Below are 14,313 nucleotides of genomic sequence, written 5' to 3'. Positions count from 1 at the left end.
GGACCTTTCGCGTGTGAGGCGAACGTGATAACCACTACACTACGGAAACTTCATTGAAAACATCTCTCAAGTACTGAACACAGCAAGTGCTACAGGTCGCTGGTGATGCACGTGTTTAGTTCATTTTCTAAGTACAGCCGTATCATCACTTTAATAGTCTATACTTTTCAGTGGGAATATGTCTGTTTATCCCATTTAGTAGTAGTAGCGTTAATTTGCCGATAAAATATACTGGCTAAAAACAAAACAACAAAGAATACGTTTCCGTAGTGTAGTGGTTATCACGTTCGCCTAACACGCGAAAGGTCCCCGGTTCGAGACCGGGCGGAAACAGTTTTTTTAAATTTATTTTAAAATAACAACCCGTTACAAATACATTTTGTAACAATATACTTCTTATATCATATTACACGTATCGAAAACTGCACTATAGTGCATTATTTGTATGTATTTGAAGTTCATTGTATTTGATAAGCGGTTACAGCAGTTTGTGAAATGTTTCCGTAGTGTAGTGGTTATCACGTTCGCCTCACACGCGAAAGATCCCTGGTGTGGAAACACGTGTATATGATTTCCATTACACGAGAGTAGATGTTAAAACTTCATGCTGCTTTGAACTCGGCTCTCGCCAAGATAAGCACCAACTAAGACGTAGCTTTATAGTAAACTAATGTGTTACATATGTGTCTAAAAGCCTTTTATTTATTTTGTCATGCCAGCATTCCGCCCCTTTTAGCTGGCATGACCGTTTTTGAACGGTGCCCTGGTTTTATGTAGTCTTTTTGTTTCAGTTTTATGGACTGTGATTTGATTTATTTTGAATGTCTTATTTGATTTTGTTTTGTTTTGTTTTGTTTTATGTATCTTTAAGATTTTTAATGTAAACTATTAAAAGTTACATTTTAAGTGTTTTAAAATTTTAGAATTTTAACTCACTGTTTTATACACTGTCCCTTTTCCCCTGTCCCTGTTTTAGATCTAGTTTTATGTTCACTTTTGAACCTTTTTAGAGAGCACTCCCCGGCCCTCACAAGCACTGTTTTTTTTATAGATGGTTCTTTTTTTCCAGTCACTTTTAAAACAGCACAGGTTTTTTTCATGTTGATTTTAATCTGTGTCTGTTTTAACCATGTACAAAGCACAATTGTCTTGGTGTTTTTAAATGTATTTTAAATGCTTTTAAAACAAAATGTATGTCTGTATGCATGAATGTCATCTTTAAAAGAAATGTAAAATGAATGAAAAAACGAATGGGTGTAAATGTAAAAAATGTAAAATCTCAATAAAAGAGTATTTTACTAAAGATTTCCGTGGAGAGGAACATTTATGAGTTTCAACTAATTTTTTGATGCCCTGCTTTGGCGGGGCTTCCTTGTGTTGTAAAATAATAGAATTGCAGTGTGTAGTGTTGGTATGATAAATGGGCGTGCTATTCAAAGTAACATTTGTTACAGACTGCAGTCTTCTTGATCACACTAAGAAAGTGGGTGTCTTAGTTGTGTATGTATAGTAGAACCGGTTGTACTATACACCGCTAAGCCTTTTATTTATTTTGTCATGCCAGCATTCCGCCCCTTTTAGCTGGCATGACCGTTTTTGAACGGTGCCCTGGTTTTATGTAGTCTTTTTGTTTCAGTTTTATGGACTCTCTTGTTTTTGATTTATTTTGAATGTTTTATTTGGTTTTGTTTTGTATTTACGTATCTAAAAGATTTTTAATGTCAACTATTAAAAGTTACATTTTAAGTGTTTTAAAATTTTAGAATTTTAACTCACTGTTTTATACACTGTCCCTTTTCCCCTGTCCCTGTTTTAGATCTATAGTTTTATGTTCACTTTTGAACTTTTTTAGAGAGCACTCCCCGGCCCTCACAAGCACTGGTTTTTTATAGATGGTTCTTTTTTTCCAGTCACTTTTAAAGCAGCACAGGTTTTTTTCATGTCGATTTTAATCTGTGTCTGTTTTAACCATGTATAAAGCACAGTTGTCTTGGTGTTTTTAAATGTGTTTTAAATGCTTTTAAAACAAAATGTATGTCTGTCTGTATGCATGAATGTCATCTTTAAAAGAAATGTAAAATGAATGAAAAAACGAATGGGTGTAAATGTAAAAAAATGTAAAATCTCAATAAAGATTTCCGTGGAGAGGAACATTTATGAGTTGCAACTAATTTTTTGATGCCCTGCTTTGGCGGGGCTTCCTTGTGTTGTAAAATAATAGAATTGCAGTGTGTAGTGTTGGTATGATAAATAGGCTTGCTATTCAAAGTAACATTGGTTACAGACTGCAGTCTTCTTGATCACACTAAGAAAGTGGGTGTCTTAGTTGTGTATGTATAGTAGAACCGGTTGTGCCCCACTTTCATCCAATCACTCAACCATTCGTGCAATTAGTGATGGTGGGAAGGGAAGTGAAGTCTCTGAATCATTAGGTTCGCAAAATTCACTGAGCCGAAGCAGACGAAACACTTCATGCTCTTTAGTGCCATCTCTTGGTAGATCTGCACAACTCAATACATTAAGTTTAGCACAGACCTGCACAACAGCGCCAAAATCATGTTGTGGCGGCAGCAATGAATGGGAAATCGTTTAGGGCGGTCTTCCTGTGAGTACAGAACGATTACTGTTTACGCATTCCTCGTTAGTATAGTGGTCAGTATCCCCGCCTGTCACGCGGGAGACCGGGGTTCAATTCCCCGACGGGGAGAAGTTGTTTTATTTTTTTATTTTATTTTTTTAAAACTCTCCTTAAATATTTTCCGCACAAAATGTAGTTGACAATTATTTACCAGATATGATGTATATTTGCTTTTTTTTTTTATATCTATACCTATATACGTAATCCTTACCCGCCGTACCATATTTACAGTATTATTCGTTGTGTTGACTATATATTATATTATTTTACCTGTGCTTTTGTACATTTCAGAATATCATTTTTATAGACTATTTGTATTGCTAAAACAGTTTGTCCTCACTGAAATAAAGTGTTTTGTAAAAAAAAAAAAAAAAAAAATAGAAACTTAAGAGAGGCCATGGAGAGTCACTAAGGGGGCGTGACTATGACGAAAGGGGCAGCTCTGTAAATAGAAAAAGCTAAATACATAAATGTTAACAAACACATTCTTAAAAGTCGGGAGTATGTTATGCGTGTTAGGCGGACGTGATAATCACTATACTACGTATTCTGCGTCGTTATGTTTTTAGTCAGTATGTTTTACCTAAAACTCAACTATTTGAAAGTTGAACGGCAAATTAACGCTATTACAACTAAATGGGATAAACAGACATATTCTTCCCATTGAAAAGTATAGACTATTAGTGAAAATACGCCTGTACTTAGAAAATGAACACGTGCATCACCAGCGACCTGTAGCACTTGCTGTGTTCAGTGCTTGAGCGCTGTCTTCCATGAAGTTTCCGTAGTGTAGTGGTTATCACGTTCGCCTCACACGCGAAAGGTCCCCGGTTCGAAACCGGGCGGAAACAGCTATTTTTTTCTGTATTATTATTTTTCAGTGGTCTCCATTTGTTGCATTTTATTTGTGTACGGTTAAAACCCGTGGGTTAATTATGTATTTATTTTTTTTAAATGCAAGCGTAAATGTATCATAGCGATAGCAGCGCTTGTTGTAACTTCTTGTTACGACCAATGCGTTCACTCTAAGTCGAGTCTGACTGATTTCTAAGTTTGTGCTGCGTAGGCAGTGCCACCTGAAACAGTATTTATGATTTTACTAGAAAATGTGTTCAACCGGACTAATATCAATTATAGCAATCATAAGGCAGGCCCTGATTTTTTTAATTTTTTTTTTAGCACAGGAATAACTAGGCTCTCAAATTATAAATCTTCACAGAATCCCTACCTTCCAGTTACTATCATGTTACTTGGCCATGGCGGTGGTACTGTAGGCAGGACTCGGTGCTGGACTTCCGTCGCGTCCTGGTCAGCAAAGAGGGGGTCTCCTGCACTGCGCTGGAGGACACTGGGTCGAGTGTTACACTCATATGGGCCGATGTCTACCAGCAAGACCCCCGACACAGCACCACCACATTGGTGCTTTAACAGTGAAGTGATTAGAAAAACAAAATGGTTATAACTGCGTATTATTAGATGTGTTAGTAGCGTTAGAGATAAAACAATGGAACAAATTATAACTTGAATTCTGTTCCATGAACTTCAACTGTATTAGAATAAAATAGCAACACAATTACTTTATTAAATCCATTTCTAACAACCCCGAGGAGGCATCACAGCCACGATTCTTCCTACGTGGTCTCGGTGCCAAGCAGCGCCCCCTACTCCGCCAGGGAAGGACACCGTTCACCTGGGGAGGGGGTCCCTCTTGCGAGGCGACCATCTCCTCAGGGACTAAAGTAATAGTTCCTTCAACTGCCCAGATTTGCTGCTTACGTTGTTTCTTTTCCGTAGAGAGAGACAACCCGGACGTCCAGAGGCTTCTCCCACCCCAATCGGAGGAGCCAGCTGAAGGATGGCGTTCCGGCCAACCCAGGAGACTAGGAGGCACAATGCGGTGCGCTTCACAAGGACCCAGCAAGAGGAAACGGAACCAGGACTGACGAGACTGGAGTTCAGCCGGACCATTCTTCAGAGGGGTATGGGTTTTTCCCCTTCTGACTTGAATTGTTTGGTGAAATTGCCAGGGCTTAAGGAAGTGTTTGAGGTCAGTTTTAGGAACCCCCAAAAGTTACAAGAAATGTGGTCCTTTTGGGGGGAGAATAAATATCTCGCTCCATACAAAGAATTTTGTGTGGATGCACTGACAGACAGAGAAATGAAAGTTGTTACTGTCCAATTTTTCAATGAGGCTGTTAGCGACTATGATATTACAACATGGCTTAACCGCTATGGGAGGGTGTCATCAGAAGGGAGGAAAATTACAGACGAAGATGGGGTTTGGACAGGAGCCAGAAAGTGGCTGGTACGCCTCAATGTTGATCCATCGGGCATTGGAGGCGTCCGCCACATTCCAAACTCCATAGTGTTAGGGCCCAACAGAGGGCTGGTATTCTATAATGGGATGCCAAAACTCTGCAGGAAATGTGGGGAATTAGGACACCTGGCGGCCGCATGTACTGTAGTCAAGTGCAGGAACTGCGGCGCCCCCCACGAGACCAGCCACTGCAGAGAAGAGAGGCAGTGCAATTTGTGTGGAAAGAAGGGGCACCTGTTTAAGGACTGCCCCTCTTCCTATGCCAACATGGCCAGAGCCAGCAAGGCAAACACGAACAAGCCTAGGCCTGAGCAGGAAGAGGGAGCAAGTAACAAAGACCAGTCCACATCACCACCAACAGCATCCAAGACCCAGACTCCAGCACCACCATCATCACCAGCACCCCCCTCACCCCCCCGCCCCCGAGACATGTCCCGTTTTACGAGGACCCCTTCCCCCAGCCCAGAGAGAGAGTACAACAGCCACTCCACTAGCTCCTCCAGTAGCTCCTCTGATGCAGAACACGAGGCAGGGAGGGAGCCCGGACCCAGCAGCGGCCCCCCCCTGAGTAGGGCCCTCTCAGCGCCAGCACTCCCCCTCGGCTCTCGTTATGACGCCATAAGGATTGAGTCCGTGGGGGAGGAAAGCGAAAGCGACAGTGAAAGTGAGAGTGAGAAGGAGGGGAAGGGAGTGAAGAACCAGCAGAGGGTGGGGAAAAGAAAGGGTAGAGACGAGGGGGGGAAAAGAAAGAAGATCAGGATCAAAGACAGCAAGTTGCAGGTGGCCCCCATAGATCCAAAACCAGCTAATGTCCACACAAAGTCCCCAGTCTTGCCCTCGCAGGCAGAGACGGAGGCGAGTGGGACGGCTACACTGCCGCCTAGTGGGCAGGTAGCAGCCAGCCAGGGCATCCCCAGCCAGCCTTCCCAGTTGTTGGCACAAACCCTAGCACACCTCGCAGAAGAGGTGTTCACTAATGCACCGAGGGAGAGGTCGGGGTCAACACCTTCCCTGACCAGCAGTACCTCGGTAGCAATGACCCTCTTCAAGCGAAGGGCCTCCCTTCAAAGCATCCTTGACCCCCTCCCTTGTATGGGCAAAACCAGGGGCCCCCTAGAGGTCCTCCTAGATACAGCACTGGAGGACATGGGAATACCCCTGGACGCGGTAAGCCAGAAGTCTGCTAACAGCTCCAATTCAACAGACGGTAACAGCCAAAGAATGCTGTCTGTCATAACCCCCCCCCCAGGACAAAGCTGACCCACACGTTCCGAGGGGCCCTGAGCAAGTTCCACCAGACTTACCTTGTGGGGAGTTGAATAGCCCCAACAACTCCACGTACTGTGCATATAAAGACGGTGCCTTCTTGGACGAGGCAGCAGTGAGTACCTTCTCAGGGGTGATGGGAGTTGCAAATAAGCCCAAGCCCCCTCGAAGCAAGCGTAGAGCTAAGAGTAGGAAGAGTGTCCCGACCTCCCAATCATAGTCGCTATGGGGTGGACGCAGCGACTCCTTTTCTTGTTAGCTACCCTGATGGCCCTGATATGTGTGTCTGTTAATGTCAGGAGCATCAGGGAGACACAAAAAAGATTTGATGTATTAAACTATCTAGCTAACTTGAAAGCAGATCTCATCTTTCTGCAGGAGTGTGGTATTTCGTCGAGCCCTGATTATAGGGACCTGAAGGAGAGTTGGACCCTGGGGGACTCCTTCTGGTCGGGCTCCAACATAGCCAGAGCCGACGGAGTAGGTATCCTGTTTAAAAACCCATTTATTACCTCCCGCAGCAGCAGGGAGGTAGAACCTGGTAGAATTCTGAGCGTGGATGTGACATACAACAACACTCCCCTCAGACTGGTCAATGTCTACGCACCCACTAACCAAAACGAAAGAGTTCAATTTTTTCCACAGCTGCGTCCACTCCTGCTGGGGAACGTACCCGTCATCGTGTCAGGTGACTTCAATTGTGCTCTGAGGGACGTAGACCGGAGCAGGCCACGCAACGACCGCTCTAGTAGAGTTTTGTCCTCCGTAATATTTGATTTCTCCCTGTGTGATGCAGGTAAGGACCTGGTGCCTCCCTTTACCTGGGTGAGCTCATCTGGGACCTCCTTCTCCCGTATAGATCTCGTCCTGCATACCAGCTCCCTTACGAAGACGGCAGTAGACACCCAGGCCGTCTTCTTCTCTGACCATAGGCTCCTGCAGGTAACATTGCAGGTCCCTCAGACCTCCCAGATGGGGTCAGGGGTCTGGAAATTAAACACCTCCTTACTCGATGACCCCTCCATAGCTGCAGCCTATAAGAGCAGGCTTGTTGAGTGGACCACTTTGCGTGACCTATTCAACTCCCCTATAGAGTGGTGGGAGATGGTCAAAATGAGAACTAAGGGTTATTTCATAGCAGCAGGCAAAAGGAAAGCAAAAGAAAGGAGGGCCAAATATAAACACCTGAATGCTGCCCTCCAGCGTCTGAGCCTGCTTCAGCTTCGGGGGTTCCCTGTAAGCGACGAGATAGCCCAGACCAAGCTAGATCTTTCAGTGCTTTGTAGGGAGGAACAACGAAAGGTCATGCACAATGCAAAAGTGCAAAAAATGGAGGAAGACGAAAAGTGTACTCGCTTCTTCTTCCAGAAAACGAGGGAGAAGCGGCACTTGATGTCCTCCATGCTCGACAGCAGGGGGAGGATAGTAGAGGATAGTGAGGGAGTGAAAAAAGTGGTAGAGAACTTCTATAGGGACCTGTATAACATCAAAGCTACAGATGACACCCTGATAGAGTGGTTCCTGAGCCAGTTGGAGCCTGACTCAGTGCGGGACGACGAGGAGGAGGAGAAGGACCCAGAACTCACGCTGGAGGAGCTCACCCAGGCGGTTAAGACCATGAACACCGGTAAGACGCCAGGTCCAGATGGCATCCCGGGTGAGTATTACCATCTTTTTTGGGACACGCTAAAAGTCCATTTAGCGGAGGTCTACAGAGCGGTCTACAGGGAGAAGCGGTTGGGCCCTTCTATGCGGGAGAGTGTAATTACTCTCCTTCATAAGAAAGGGGAAGTTAAAGATCTACGGAATTGGCGCCCAATCAGCCTCCTTTGCGTGGATTACAAGATACTAGCCAAAGCTCTGATGCTCCGGCTACAAGTACACCTCCCTTTGGTCATTGGCCCCGACCAGGCTTGTGGCGTCCCAGGGAGGTCCATCACGGATATTTTAATGTTAACAAGGGACATTCTGGCTTATTCTAGAGAACGGAACCATCCCCTCTGCCTGTTCAACCTTGACCAGGAGAAGGCGTTCGATAGGGTAAGCCATGAATATATGTACAAAGTGATGGACCAGATGAAATTCGCTCCTGGACTTAGGGAGTGGGTTAAAACCATCTATACAAACATTAGTACCCGAGTCTTGGTGAACAGGCACCTGACTGGTAAAATATCTATCCAGTCAGGGGTCAGACAGGGTTGCCCACTATCCCCACTGCTATATGTCGTGTGCATTGAACCCCTCCTGCAGGCAATTCGTAGGGATACCAATATAACTGGTTTCCAGCTGCCTGGATCCAACGGGGTCCAGGTCAAAACAACAGCATATATGGACGATGTGTCACTCATTTGCACCAACACATCGTCGGTACCTCGGATTAGTAATATCCTTGAGAAGTACTGCACGGCGACCGGGGCAGTGATTAATAAGTCCAAGAGCGAAGTCTACGTGTCTAAAAATTGGCAGGTAGATAGGGAACTGTCGGACATGTACCCTGTCAAAAAGGACAAAATCAAGATTCTGGGCCTCATTTTCGAGAACAATAGCTCGGGGGCCCAGAGCTGGACGGCGGCCATTAACCAGGTCCGTAAAAAGATTGGCGGATGGAGCACAAGATCCTTAACAATGACGGGTAGAGTATTAATAACCAAGTCTATACTGTTCCCCATCCTCTCTTATGTAGGAAAAATCTTTCCCCCAGACAGGACCACCAAAAAAGTGGTGGACCGCATTATCCACCGCTTTATCTGGGGCAGCAAGATGGAGAGGGTAAAGCGAGCCACTCTGAGTAAAGCCGACAAGAAGGGAGGTAAGGGGGTCCCGGACGTTGTGCAGCTCACCCGAGTGCAGGGGCTCACGCAAACTATCAAGAACATCCAGGCCCTGGACAGGAAGGTATGTTACATGAATCGTTTCTATTTTGCCACCTGTCTCAGGGCCTTGGGCCTCTGCACTATTGATAACACCGTGCCGTACTCCTGGGACCCCCCATTGTATTATAGAACCTTAAGGGACACTATATATAAATTGGGCTTAGATAAAGCAAAATTGGCCTCCTGGGAATACAAGGCTGTAACTAAATATCTTGCCGGTTCCCAGGAAATTGAAAAAGTAGCTACTTTCTCCCTCACCCAAAGCCAAAAAATCTGGGAGAATGTGTCTCACAGCTGCCTCAGTAATGTCCAGAAGGATATAGCATGGAACACCGTCCACAGTGCACTCCCCACTCGAGCGTTCATGTTCAGGAGGGGACTAGCCCAAGTAGAAACATGCCCCTATGCAAAGTGCCGCAAGAGAGAAACACCAGCCCATATCTTCTGGGAGTGTGATGTGGCTGGCAGTGTCTGGCTCTCTGTCTCTGTCTTCCTAAACAGGTTTGCTGACACGGCCAAGATGACCGCTGAGACTGTGCTCTATGGGCCTGCGGGAGGAATCACTACCAGCACAGCTAAGTGCGTTTGGCGTGTCATCAATGTTGTCAAGCAGATCCTGTGGGAAGGCCGTAACGTCTGTGTCTATCACAAGCAGGAGCTAGACACTATCACCACGACCAGAAGGGCACAAACTCTTATCAAGGACTTTGTAATTCTGGACATCCGGACCCTCGGGAAGGACAAGGCCTGCGCGGAGTGGAGGATCGCCGGACTTCAGGACGTGAAGATGGAATAAAGGAAAAAACTGGAACCGCTAGCTCCTAGGAGCGGGACTACGGGGCACCGCTAAGCCTTTTATTTATTTTGTCATGCCAGCATTCCGCCCTTTTTAGCTGGCATGACCGTTTTTCAACGGTGCCCTGGTTTTATGTAGTCTTTTGTTTCAGTTTTATGGACTTTTATTTGATTTACGTTGAATGTTTTATTTGATTTTGTTTTGTTTTGTTTTATGTATCTTTAAGATTTTTAATGTAAACTATTAAAAGTTACATTTTAAGTGTTTTAAAATTTTAGAATTTTAACTCACTGTTTTATACACTGTCCCTTTTCCCCTGTCCCTGTTTTAGATCTAGTTTTATGTTCACTTTTGAACCTTTTTAGAGAGCACTCCCCGGCCCTCACAAGCACTGGTTTTTTATAGATGGTTCTTTTTTTCCAGTCACTTTTAAAACAGCACAGGTTTTTTTCATGTTGATTTTAATCTGTGTCTGTTTTAACCATGTACAAAGCACAATTGTCTTGGTGTTTTTAAATGTATTTTAAATGCTTTTAAAACAAAATGTATGTCTGTATGCATGAATGTCATCTTTAAAAGAAATGTAAAATGAATGAAAAAACGAATGGGTGTAAATGTAAAAAAAATGTAAAATCTCAATAAAAGAGTATTTTACTAAAGATTTAAAAGATGTAAAATGAATGAAAAAACGAATGGGTGTAAATGTAAAAAAATGTAAAATCTCAATAAAAGAGTATTTTACTAAAGATTTCCGTGGAGAGGAACATTTATGAGTTTCAACTAATTTTTTGATGCCCTGCTTTGGCGGGGCTTCCTTGTGTTGTAAAATAATAGAATTGCAGTGTGTAGTGTTGGTATGATAAATGGGCGTGCTATTCAAAGTAACATTTGTTACAGACTGCAGTCTTCTTGATCACACTAAGAAAGTGGGTGTCTTAGTTGTGTATGTATAGTAGAACCGGTTGTACTATACACCGCTAAGCCTTTTATTTATTTTGTCATGCCAGCATTCCGCCCCTTTTAGCTGGCATGACCGTTTTTGAACGGTGCCCTGGTTTTATGTAGTCTTTTTGTTTCAGTTTTATGGACTCTCTTGTTTTTGATTTATTTTGAATGTTTTATTTGGTTTTGTTTTGTATTTACGTATCTAAAAGATTTTTAATGTCAACTATTAAAAGTTACATTTTAAGTGTTTTAAAATTTTAGAATTTTAACTCACTGTTTTATACACTGTCCCTTTTCCCCTGTCCCTGTTTTAGATCTATAGTTTTATGTTCACTTTTGAACTTTTTTAGAGAGCACTCCCCGGCCCTCACAAGCACTGGTTTTTTATAGATGGTTCTTTTTTTCCAGTCACTTTTAAAGCAGCACAGGTTTTTTTCATGTCGATTTTAATCTGTGTCTGTTTTAACCATGTATAAAGCACAGTTGTCTTGGTGTTTTTAAATGTGTTTTAAATGCTTTTAAAACAAAATGTATGTCTGTCTGTATGCATGAATGTCATCTTTAAAAGAAATGTAAAATGAATGAAAAAACGAATGGGTGTAAATGTAAAAAAATGTAAAATCTCAATAAAGATTTCCGTGGAGAGGAACATTTATGAGTTGCAACTAATTTTTTGATGCCCTGCTTTGGCGGGGTTTCCTTGTGTTGTAAAATAATAGAATTGCAGTGTGTAGTGTTGGTATGATAAATAGGCTTGCTATTCAAAGTAACATTGGTTACAGACTGCAGTCTTCTTGATCACACTAAGAAAGTGGGTGTCTTAGTTGTGTATGTATAGTAGAACCGGTTGTACCCCACTTTCATCCAATCACTCAACCATTCGTGCAATTAGTGATGGTGGGAAGGGAAGTGAAGTCTCTGAATCATTTGGTTCGCAAAATTCACTGAGCCGAAGCAGACGAAACGCTTCATGCTCTTTAGTGCCATCTCTTGGTAGATCTGCACAACTCAATACATTAAGTTTAGCACAGACCTGCACAACAGCGCCAAAATCATGTTGTGGCGGCAGCAGTATTACATCCGTAGTGGTTTAGCACTACCTTAAAGAATGAATGGGAAATCGTTTAGGGCGGTCTTCCTGTGAGTACAGAATGATTACTGTTTACGCATTCCTCGTTAGTATAGTGGTCAGTATCCCCGCCTGTCACGCGGGAGACCGGGGTTCAATTCCCCGACGGGTAGAAGTTGTTTTATTTTTTTATTTTATTTTTTTAAAACTCTCCTTAAATATTTTCCGCACAAAATGTAGTTGACAATTATTTACCAGATATGATGTATATTTGCTTATTTTTTTATATCTATACCTATATACGTAATCCTTACCCGCCGTACCATATTTACAGTATTATTCGTTGTGTTGACTATATATTATATTATTTTATAATATAATATATAGAAAGTGGCTGGTACGCCTTAATGTTGATCCATCGGGCATTGGAGGCGTCCGCCACATTCCAAACTCCATAGTGTTAGGGCCCAACAGAGGGCTGGTATTCTATAATGGGATGCCAAAACTCTGCAGGAAATGTGGGGAATTAGGACACCTGGCAGCCGCGTGTACTGTAGTCAAGTGCAGGAACTGCGGCGGCCCCCACGAGACCAGCCACTGCAGAGAAGAGAGGCAGTGCAATTTGTGTGGAAAGAAGGGGCACCTGTTTAAGGACTGCCCCTCTTCCTATGCCAACATGGCCAGAGCCAGCAAGGCAAACACGAACAAGCCTAGTCCTGAGCAGGAAGAGGGAGCAAGTAACAAAGATCAGTCCACATCACCACCAACAGTATCCAAGACCCAGACTCCAGCACCACCATCATCACCAGCACCCCCCTCCCCCCCCGCCCCTGAGACATGTCCCGTTTTACGAGGACCCCTTCCCCCAGCCCAGAGAGAGAGTACAACAGCCACTCCACTAGCTCCTCCAGTAGCTCCTCTGATGCAGAACACGAGGCAGGGAGGGAGCCCGGACCCAGCAGCGGCCCCCCCCTGAGTAGGGCCCTCTCAGCGCCAGCACTCCCCCTCGGCTCTCGTTATGACGCCATAAGGATTGAGTCCGTGGGGGAGGAAAGCGAAAGCGACAGTGAGAGTGAGAAGGAGGGGAAGGGAGTGAAGAACCAGCAGAGGGTGGGGAAAAGAAAGGGTAGAGACGAGGGGGGGAAAAGAAAGAAGATCAGGATCAAAGACAGCAAGTTGCAGGTGGCCCCCATAGATCCAAAACCAGCTAATGTCCACACAAAGTCCCCAGTCTTGCCCTCGCAGGCAGAGACGGAGGCGAGTGGGACGGCTACACTGCCGCCTAGTGGGCAGGTAGCAGCCAGCCAGGGCATCCCCAGCCAGCCTTCCCAGTCGTTGGCACAAACCCTAGCACACCTCGCAGAAGAGGTGTTCACTAATGCACCGAGGGAGAGGTCGGGGTCAACACCTTCCCTGACCAGCAGTACCTCGGTAGCAATGACCCTCTTCAAGCGAAGGGCCTCCCTTCAAAGCATCCTTGACCCCCTCCCTTGTATGGGCAAAACCAGGGGCCCCCTAGAGGTCCTCCTAGATACAGCACTGGAGGACATGGGAATACCCCTGGACGCGGTAAGCCAGAAGTCTGCTAACAGCTCCAATTCAACAGACGGTAACAGCCAAAGAATGCTGTCTGTCATAACCCCCCCCCAGGACAAAGCTGACCCACACGTTCCGAGGGGCCCTGAGCAAGTTCCACCAGACTTACCTTGTGGGGAGTTGAATAGCCCAAACAACTCCACGTACTGTGCATACAAAGACGGTGCCTTCTTGGACGAGGCAGCAGTGAGTACCTTCTCAGGGGTGATGGGAGTTGCAAATAAGCCCAAGCCCCCTCGAAGCAAGCGTAGAGCTAAGAGTAGGAAGAGTGTCCCGACCTCCCAATCATAGTCGCTATGGGGTGGACGCAGCGACTCCTTTTCTTGTTAGCTACCCTGATGGCCCTGATATGTGTGTCTGTTAATGTCAGGAGCATCAGGGAGACACAAAAAAGATTTGATGTACTAAACTATCTAGCTAACTTGAAAGCAGATCTCATCTTTCTGCAGGAGTGTGGTATTTCGTCGAGCCCTGATTATAGAGATCTGAAGGAGAGTTGGACCCTGGGGGACTCCTTCTGGTCGGGCTCCAACATAGCCAGAGCCGACGGAGTAGGTATCCTGTTTAAAAACCCATTTATTACCTCCCGCAGCAGCAGGGAGGTAGAACCTGGTAGAATTCTGAGCGTGGATGTGACATACAACAACACTCCCCTCAGACTGGTCAATGTCTACGCACCCACTAACCAAAACGAAAGAGTTCAATTTTTTCCACAGCTGCGTCCACTCCTGCTGGGGAACGTACCCGTCATCGTGTCAGGTGACTTCAATTGTGCTCTGAGGGACGTAGACCGGAGCAGGCCACGCAACGACC

The 14,313-nt window shown here is 44.8% G+C and overlaps 4 non-coding genes across 4 annotated transcripts; all 4 read left to right on the top strand.

Moving 5' to 3' along the window:
- The first annotated feature begins 260 nt into the window (after positions 1-260).
- trnav-aac (transfer RNA valine (anticodon AAC)) lies at positions 261-333 on the top strand. Its single transcript has one exon. It is a non-coding gene; the product is annotated as a tRNA-Val (tRNA).
- Positions 334-2,635: 2,302 nt separating this feature from the next.
- On the top strand, positions 2,636-2,707 carry trnad-guc (transfer RNA aspartic acid (anticodon GUC)). The gene has a single exon. It is a non-coding gene; the product is annotated as a tRNA-Asp (tRNA).
- Positions 2,708-3,416: 709 nt separating this feature from the next.
- Positions 3,417-3,489, top strand: trnav-cac (transfer RNA valine (anticodon CAC)). The gene has a single exon. It is a non-coding gene; the product is annotated as a tRNA-Val (tRNA).
- Positions 3,490-12,005: 8,516 nt separating this feature from the next.
- trnad-guc (transfer RNA aspartic acid (anticodon GUC)) lies at positions 12,006-12,079 on the top strand. The gene has a single exon. It is a non-coding gene; the product is annotated as a tRNA-Asp (tRNA).
- The last annotated feature ends 2,234 nt before the right edge of the window (positions 12,080-14,313 follow it).

The sequence above is a fragment of the Acipenser ruthenus genome, chromosome 23 (genome assembly GCF_902713425.1).
Source record: "Acipenser ruthenus chromosome 23, fAciRut3.2 maternal haplotype, whole genome shotgun sequence".
Taxonomy (NCBI): Eukaryota; Metazoa; Chordata; class Actinopteri; order Acipenseriformes; family Acipenseridae; genus Acipenser; species Acipenser ruthenus.
Note: the sequence above shows the minus strand (reverse complement) of the source record. Positions and strands in the feature narration are given on the sequence as shown.